At 39.4% G+C, this 8,488-nt stretch overlaps 1 pseudogene; it reads left to right on the top strand.

Moving 5' to 3' along the window:
• LOC102246184 overlaps window positions 1-7,086 on the top strand; it is a 14,510-nt pseudogene extending 7,424 nt beyond the window's left edge.
• The last annotated feature ends 1,402 nt before the right edge of the window (window positions 7,087-8,488 follow it).

Genomic DNA, 8,488 nt, shown 5'->3' on the forward strand with positions numbered 1-8,488 from the left:
TGGTGGTGGTTTCTTCCAATTATAAATTGAGCTTTCATTCTTTAATTCAGGAGAATGGTTTAGTAACTTATTTTAATTTTTTGCTTCTGAGTGTGATAAATGAGATTTTCAGGGCCACTGTTCATCATGTTTCTTGGTTATAGTAGTTATTCTCCCTGCTCCCCGCCCCCCAATGCTACCCAAAGAATGCTTTTGTGATATTTTCTCAAGGAGGCTATAAAACTACCATGGAAACTTTTATATATTTATTCATTGACCAAAAAAGTTATTGGGTGCTTCTATTTTACTAGGCACTGTGTTAAGTGTAAGGGAGGAAGAAAGAGGAACTGGGCACAGATCTGCCTTTAAATTACTTATAGGCCAGGAGGGGAGGTAGCCCCTCCCCCCCCCAAAGCACATCATACTAACATAGATCTTTATTTTATCCTGCAGAGTTGGGCCCAAGGCCATTGCTCAATCAATGCTGTTTGGCTGAGAATTAACTAGAAGAGATCATGGATACCATACTGTCCAATTAGTCCATGTCACCGACGAGGCAGCAGACTCAGCAAGGCTAAGCGACACGCTCAAGGCAACACAGCTAATGAGAGGCCAAGGGAAGACGAGTGATTCTGAGTCTCAGGCGCTTCTGTTTTCTAAAGGAGCTGCGTTTCCTGCTTTCCCTGCATACAGATTCAGATTCATAACCAGCCTTACGTCGGTGACTTACCTTGAGGACTGCCATGCTCAAAATAAAGTTAGAAGTCGGGGACTCTGGATTGAGTTAATACAAAGAGACCACACTTGGCTTTTGTACCTTACAGAGTCTCATTTCAAACATGTAACTATTTCCCCTTTCCTTCAACATTATTTTTGCATATTATAGTTGTGTCCTTAGAGATGAAATTGGTAAGAAGATTGAAGTTGTCAGCTTCAGGGCCTGCCAACCCTGCTACCACATGTAATTATTTTTCAGTGTGCAAAGAATATGATTGAGGCAGTACGAGTGTGGAAAGAAAAGGGGGAAAGCATCTCAGAAAGTATAAGTATTTGTGATCACGTCCACATTTTTTGCTTTTAATTAAAAATCAGGTTGAAATTATTTCTGGTTTGAAATCAGTCTTACTCATTGAACAGTTATTGCTGAATTCTCCAGTTTCAACTTACTCCTCTCACAGGCATCACAGTTGGTCTGATGCTAGACTAATGTGTGTGAAATAGATTTCTGACAGCCGAAATACCTAGACCCATTTGGGAGAATACATTTTCTGTACATGTATGTTTTCCCAAATGTAACACAAGACCTGCATATTTAAAATACATAAGAAGCAGCTACAAAGCCCATTGCAAAAGTAGAAAGGGGGAAAATCAATATTCCATTAGCTATAACATTACACAGAACTTCTATTCATAGATAAGAGAAAACCCCCTTTGAGTGCATCTTTTGTTAAAATAAAGAGCTAGCTTTGTTTTAAAATCAATTTTCCCCTTTTACATTTAAGTTCTCAAACCTTTAAAACTGTATACAAAATGACAGAATAGGAACTAAAATAACTAATACCACTTGTAAGTTGCAATTATCATGTGCTGCAGTTGTTTTTTTAAATCAATTCTCTAATGTTATCTCTGGTGGAGTGAAAAGCAGAACTCAAATGAACATATTAAATTCAACACAACCTTGCTATTTGAGAAGTTAATATTATAAGAGCTACTTTTCTTTCATTGTCAAAAGAAAGTGGCTATCTAATTAGAGGGAAGGGGTATCCTGAGCATATTGTCAAATTATTGGTTAAATAGGCCTTTGTTTCTCTCTGACTGAACTCAAACTGTCTCCTCAGAGAGGAATGGAGATGTGAGTGTCTGAGGTGTAAGAGAGAAATGCACATCTTTGCACAGCTTTCAATCTACTTCCATTTATTCCATTCTTCTTCTTTCCTCTAACTCTCTTTTGTCCAAGGTGTGACTTGGATAAGCAGAGTTCTTCTTTCCTCCAACTCTCTTTTGTCCAAGGTGTGACTTGGATAAGCAGAGTGACTGCATGGGCGAGAAAGGAAAAGACAGGGAACAACTCAGGGTCCTTCTTGTCCTGAGCGTTTCAACCTTGGGAGGAACCTACCAAAGTTGATCTTCTGAAATCAGTTAGAAACGTACAGAAACTTCGTCGTTTTCAGCATATTTCTGCTACCGATTTCTGTGAAGGCGAATACCTAAGACATGTTTGCCACTGAATATTTGACAATTTGCTTTTAAACAATCACATTTTGCTTTATTAATACTTTCCCTGTGAATATCTTCCAAAATTTATAGAAATTGGAGCACAATACCATAGATGACCAAGCTCTATCTTAGGCCTCAGTTGGACCATAGGTTTGCTAGGAGGTCTTATAACTGGTAGAGGTACAGGAGATGTCTGGGTGTGCACTCACTACACCTATTAGTGAATCCCATGGCAGGAGAAGAGGAAGCACCCCACCCCAGGACAAGCCAGCAAATCATCAATTGCCAAACCAGCTGGTGCTCCATGCCAACTACTGCACAAGAGAAAAAGCGCCCATGATGAGAAACACTTAAAATGATACAAATTATTTGTGTGCGAGGGGAAAGAGTCAGCAAAAATGTTCTGAAAGTACTGATGTTTCATCTTTCTCTTTGAGTGGGGGTTTGTTGTTGGAACTATTTTATCCATCAATTGTTTCAGAAAAAGTGCTTAATGGACTATAAGTTTTCAAGGGCCTACAAAATGTTTGAAATTTAAAATACTTTTGTTGCTGTAAAATTAAAAAACAAAACCCATCCTGAAAAAATGAAATTAATTAATATTTAATTTAAATACCTCTAGAACATAACATTATATCAACTAGTCTACTGCAACTCAACCCATAAAGTTGTAAGTGATTTGCATAACTTATTTTATTATGTTTGCCATATTATGCAATGGTACCTCCAAAGAACTACTAAATCTTTCAAAGGTCTTAAAATTCTCTCTGTGTGTAGAGGGATGGTAATGCTGGGGAGTTTAGGGGTGGGTGGGAGTGAAGATGGCATAAAGTTTATGGAGGGGATGAAGTTTTTGGTGCAGGGAAAACTTCTTCAAAACCATGGCCAAGATTAAAAATCATGGTCTTAAATATGATAATTTCTGAGAAACTTGGACCAAATTGCTTTTTTTTTTTTAAACAAACACGACAACTTAATTTTGGAAGAATAAATGGGATTAAACAGAAGTTGTGACATACAATTCAAACAAGTTTCAGAATTGGCAGTCATCATTCCCGGAGCAATGCATTAAAAAAATATGTACAGATGTGCTTTTCTTTCTTTTTTTTTTTAAAAAAATATTTTATTGATTTTTTACAGAGAGGAAGGGAGAGGGATAGAGACTTAGAAACATCAATGAGAGAGAAACATCGACCAGCTGCCTCCTGCACACCCACCACTGGGGATGTGCCCGCAACCAAGGTACATGCCCTCGACCGGAATCAAACCCAGGACCCTTCAGTCTGCAGGCTGACGCTCTATCCACTGAGCCAAACCGGTCAGGGCCAGATGTGCTTTTCTTGGAGGAAAACCTGATATACTAAAATTGGAATTCACAAAGCAGATATGCTAAGGAGTTGCTTTATCAAATGATTTTTTGTTTTATAAAATGGGTTTCTTGCAAATTAGCTCATTTTAAAGGCATGCACGAGCTTGAAGCATTTGTTTAGAGACCGCTACCTATTTGTGGGTAGGATGATTATAGAATCATAAAACTCAAATTCGACATGTCCGACTTAGTCCATTTGGGCTGCTATAACAAAATACCATGAACTGGTGGCTTATAAATACAGCCATTTATTTCTCACAGTCTGGAGGCTGGCAGTCCAAGATCAGCATGCCATCATGGTCAGGTTCTGGTGGGAACATAATTCCTGGTTCCTAGATGGTGTCTTCTTGCTCTCCCACCCATGGCAGAGTGGCAAGGGAGCACTGAGAGGCCTCTTGTATGAGTCACTACTCCCAATTATGAGGGCTCTGCCTTCATGACCTAAGCACCTCCCCAAAACTCCACCTCCTAATGCTATCTTGGGGATTAGGGTTTCAACAAATGAATTTTGGGATTACACAAGCATTCAGATCAAACTAAAATTAAACCAATTGCCATCCTTTCTCATAGCCTCTACTCATCCTATCCTCTGTCTTGCCTACCTCAGTTCCAGGCACCTTTGTTCACTCAGTTGCCTAAGCCAGAAGACTCTTTCCCCCACCTCCCAGTTCTTCTCTTCTCACCTTGCACAATTACTACTTAATTCTATCACCTGTACCTCACCCATATGTCTTAAGTCTTAGAAGAATATCTTTTTGTTATGGGTTATCTTTGAGCATCCTTTTTCCTATGGAAGAATTTTTGCAATGGGTTAGATGCTCCAAACATTTTCTATGCACCATCCTATAGTAATAATTCCAGTTTTCTTCTCATATAGGTTATCCAGGTTAGGAACCAAGTCAGAGAGAACTTATTGACAGTGGAATTGGCATAGCATATATAGGTGAAAGTAAAACACCAAGAAGTAGTTTAGCTCACAATAAGTAGTCAAAAATAGATTATTTATATTTAGTTTAGGATCCCTGGTAGTGTGTTGAAGAGGGCACACACATAGAAGACTCTCAGTTATTTAGGAAAACTGGAATTGCCTTTTCCACAGGAGGCTGACATGCACTACTGGGGCTGCCCCCAGGTCTCTAGTGATCCGTGAGTAGTTCCAGCAGGTACTCAACACCAATATCAATGGGTGGTGGAAAATAGCCTTTGCCATCACTGCGATTAGGGTGTGGGGTGAAGATATCTCCTATGGTGCTGAGGAAAGCACACATCGACCTCAGCAAGAGGGCAGGAGCGCTCACTGAGGGTGAGGTGGAATGTGTGATCACCATTATGCGGAATCCATGCCAGGACAAGGTTCCAGACTGGTTCCTGAACAGACAGATAGTTCCAGCTACTCAACACCAATATCAATGGGTGGTGGAAAATAGCCTTTGCCATCACTGCGATTAGGGTGTGGGGTGAAGATATCTCCTATGGTGCTGAGGAAAGCACACACCGACCTCAGCAAGAGGGCAGGCGAGCTCACTGAGGGCGAGGTGGAATGTGTGATCACCGTTATGCGGAATCCATGGCAGGACAAGGTTCCAGACTGGTTCCTGAACAGACAGAAGGACATGAAGGACAGAAAATGCAGCCAGGTCCTGGCCAATGATGTGGACAACAAGCTCTGTGAAGATGTGGAGCGGCTGAAGAAAATTCAGGCCTACAGAGTGCTGGGCCACTCTGGAGTCTTCGTGTTCGAGGCCAGCACACCAAGACCAGGGTTGCTGGGGTCGCACTGTGGGTATGTCCTATATCTGTAGGCCTTGTCTATTACTAAGTAGTTTATGCACCTAAAAAAAAGGCAAAACTGGAACTAGGGAAAATTTGCCCCTCTTTTTGGTTGATAAAAATCCCGATTTTGGGAATCCAAAGGTCTGTCCTATCTCTGCCATTAGCTCACCACATGAAGTTGGGTGAGTCTCTTAAGAACATTTTCACTTTCCTTTGGGTAAATAGCAGGGTTAGACTAACTCTCTGGGGCCCTTCCAGCTTTCACATTCTAATATACTGTATACCAAGATTCAAATTTGTTGTGACAGTTCTCTTCACCTCATAAAGAGAAAGATAATAATTCACTTCTTTCCATATTCATGAGGATTAATGTCATAACAGCGCTCAGTCTTCACATTCGTTCTCTTTATGAATTGCAACCCCAGAACTTGGGCTGTGCTGGATTCATGGAAAAACAAATGCCTTTCATGCATAATGAGGCTCATATCTTGCTAATCTATCTTGTGTAAACTAAGTCCCTAAGGTATAACAATCATTCCTAACCACACATTTGTTTAGATTTTCTGACATGGAACTGTAGTTATTTAAAAAGAGGCTTATGCTTTTATAATTCCAGAATAAGACATTGATTTGTTATTATGACTTTTCTGGAAATGATTCCATCTCTTTGCAAAACCACAGTTGAACTGAACCACCTTAAATAATATAAATAGGTATCATGAATAAGGTAAAAATTCAACTGTCCCTTAGAACATGCTTTATTTTCTAGTAAATTTATGTTTATATGCCAATTAAGATGAAAGGTCAAAATTTACTTCATAACCCCAGGAAAGAATTAAGGAACTGCTGTACCTAGGAGAGCAAACTGCAAAACATGAGCTCTAACAACTAAATGCAACTTCTCCCCCTGTCCCTCATTCTGGTCTTCATGCTGGATCATTGCAGCTCTCCATAGGGGAGGAAATGAAAGCTCCCAAGTCCCAGGCAGCCCTGTAGAGGCTGCTTCACAGGACATTTCTGAGGAGATTTTGTTTGTGCGTTACAAAATTGGTAGCTCATAACAGAGCAGGTCACTGAGGGGGAAACGAAAGTCAGAGATTTACAGGGCAAACTAAAGGGCTTAAAAATTCTTCATGGAGGAGAAACACCTTATAAGCTGAATGAATCAAGTAGTAAAAGATTGGGCCAGGCAAAAAGTTTGAAGTGCAACTTGGCCGTATTCAATTTTTAAAAAAGATTGATCCCTTTAAACATTGGGCAACTATAAACAAAAGGTTCTCTTTAGGCAGATGAGCCATTAGCAATTGCATTGTGTGAGGGCCAAAGCTGAGTCCCTCAAGTGAGATGCTGGTTGGGTTTCCCATCCTCAGCCCCTTCTCATCTTAGACCTTTTCACAGGAAATAGACTAAATACTCCTGTGTTATTATTGAAAAAATTAAAATGTTCAGTTAATTCAGTCTGGATAATGAATGTGGATGATTAAATTGCATGCTTGAATATAAAGCCTACTCTTGAATATGAAAAAGAATGATGACCAGGAATAGCAGAAGAAATTGAAATGCCCCCCAAATCTATACGTTGTATTTTAATAAATTTTTTTTGCAGCATCTCACACTAAGCTTTTTAGCAAGTAGCAGGGGAACAGAATGGATTGACTGGACTGATGACTTCTCCAGTCCCTGTTCACCTTCCCACAGATATCCCAACCTGCAGTACAAAAGCCAAGGCCCTGCAGCAGGAGGCATAAAGCGAAGCAGAGATCTGGTTGATTCTCAAATTGCCCTGTCAGCTCCCGGAATAATTGAGAGTCAGCTGTAACAAATCTGGGTTCCCTCTCAGGCACGAATAATGCTGGGTGTCAACTCTGTATTTTTTTTTAATGTCTCAAAAAACATCCCCAAACATAAGATTTCTTTTCTATTTCTTAAAAATAATAAAATAAACAATAAACTTTTATCTTTTTGGTTCTCACGTTGTATTTTATCTAGAGAAATAAAAATCTTAAGAGCAGTTCAGCAAATAAACAAATAGAACTCCCCCCCCCCCATTTTCGTGTGACACCTGGGATGAGTATATTTATCTTTTTTTCTAACTTTTTTTTTGCATCTGAGAAATGAAGAACTAGTTCTGATTCATTACTTGCAAATGCATTGGAGATTTACAGCTCTGTCAGGAAAAAATTATATTAAGTAATGAATATTTGCAATTGTATGCTCCCCTTACCTTCCATGGAGGAAAAATCCTTTGTTCTCTTGGCCTGAGATAGGGCCTCTGTTGTGCTAAATGAGGTGCGGGGTGGGAAGTGGGGAGGAGAATGTCAGAAACCAAAAAATAGGCCAGATAACTCTGTTAGAAAGGAGAGGAGAGGACAGGGGAAGACAAAGAGATTCAGAGCAGAGGCCTGGAGAGAGGGAGAAGAGGGAGAGAGAGAAATGAATGAATATTGGGAGGAGTTGAGTATGAGGAATAGCTGCTGAGAGGTGAGAGACAGACTTTGGAGGCTCCATGGTGCTCAGGCTGGCCTCTAGGAAGCCCAATTTATACAGGTTACTTTATGAAGCTCAGATCCCAGCATTCATAAGACTATGACAATTCTCACAACTAAATATATACAAAGTCGTCATGACTTTTTTTCCCCCTCAGGTCTTTTTTATAGTGGATTTTTGCATTGTCTTTCATTCTCTTGAGCATAACCAAAACAACAGTGACAGACACGTTTTTTTTTTTTATAACATACAGTTCTATTGAGGATGAAATTTAATTTTATAGTCTGGGATTGGAGTGGTTCCTCTCCGGAACTCGTAAATATAATTTTCCCTTTAACATATTTTATGTATTTATAAATTTTTATTAGTTGAGAAAGCTTCTTTGGGAAAATGAACTAAGTCATGGTCTGTACTCTGAGAATGTTAATTATGCATCAATATTACCATGACTTTGATACTATACCAGTGTGACTTTTTTCCAATTTTTTTCCTACAGAAACCAGTTTTTTCGACTCATTCTTAATATAATTTAAAAATATGTATTTATCTTATTTTAAATACTCTTCTTGTCATTAACCCTGTTTTATTCGTTAGGTATTTTTTGCTCTTGCTGGTGCCTCACTTTTTATTCAGTTGAGTAGGTTCCTGTGCAATAAAGTAACT

Source organism: Myotis brandtii, unplaced genomic scaffold (assembly GCF_000412655.1).
Source record: "Myotis brandtii unplaced genomic scaffold, ASM41265v1 scaffold581, whole genome shotgun sequence".
In the NCBI taxonomy this organism is placed as follows: Eukaryota; Metazoa; Chordata; class Mammalia; order Chiroptera; family Vespertilionidae; genus Myotis; species Myotis brandtii.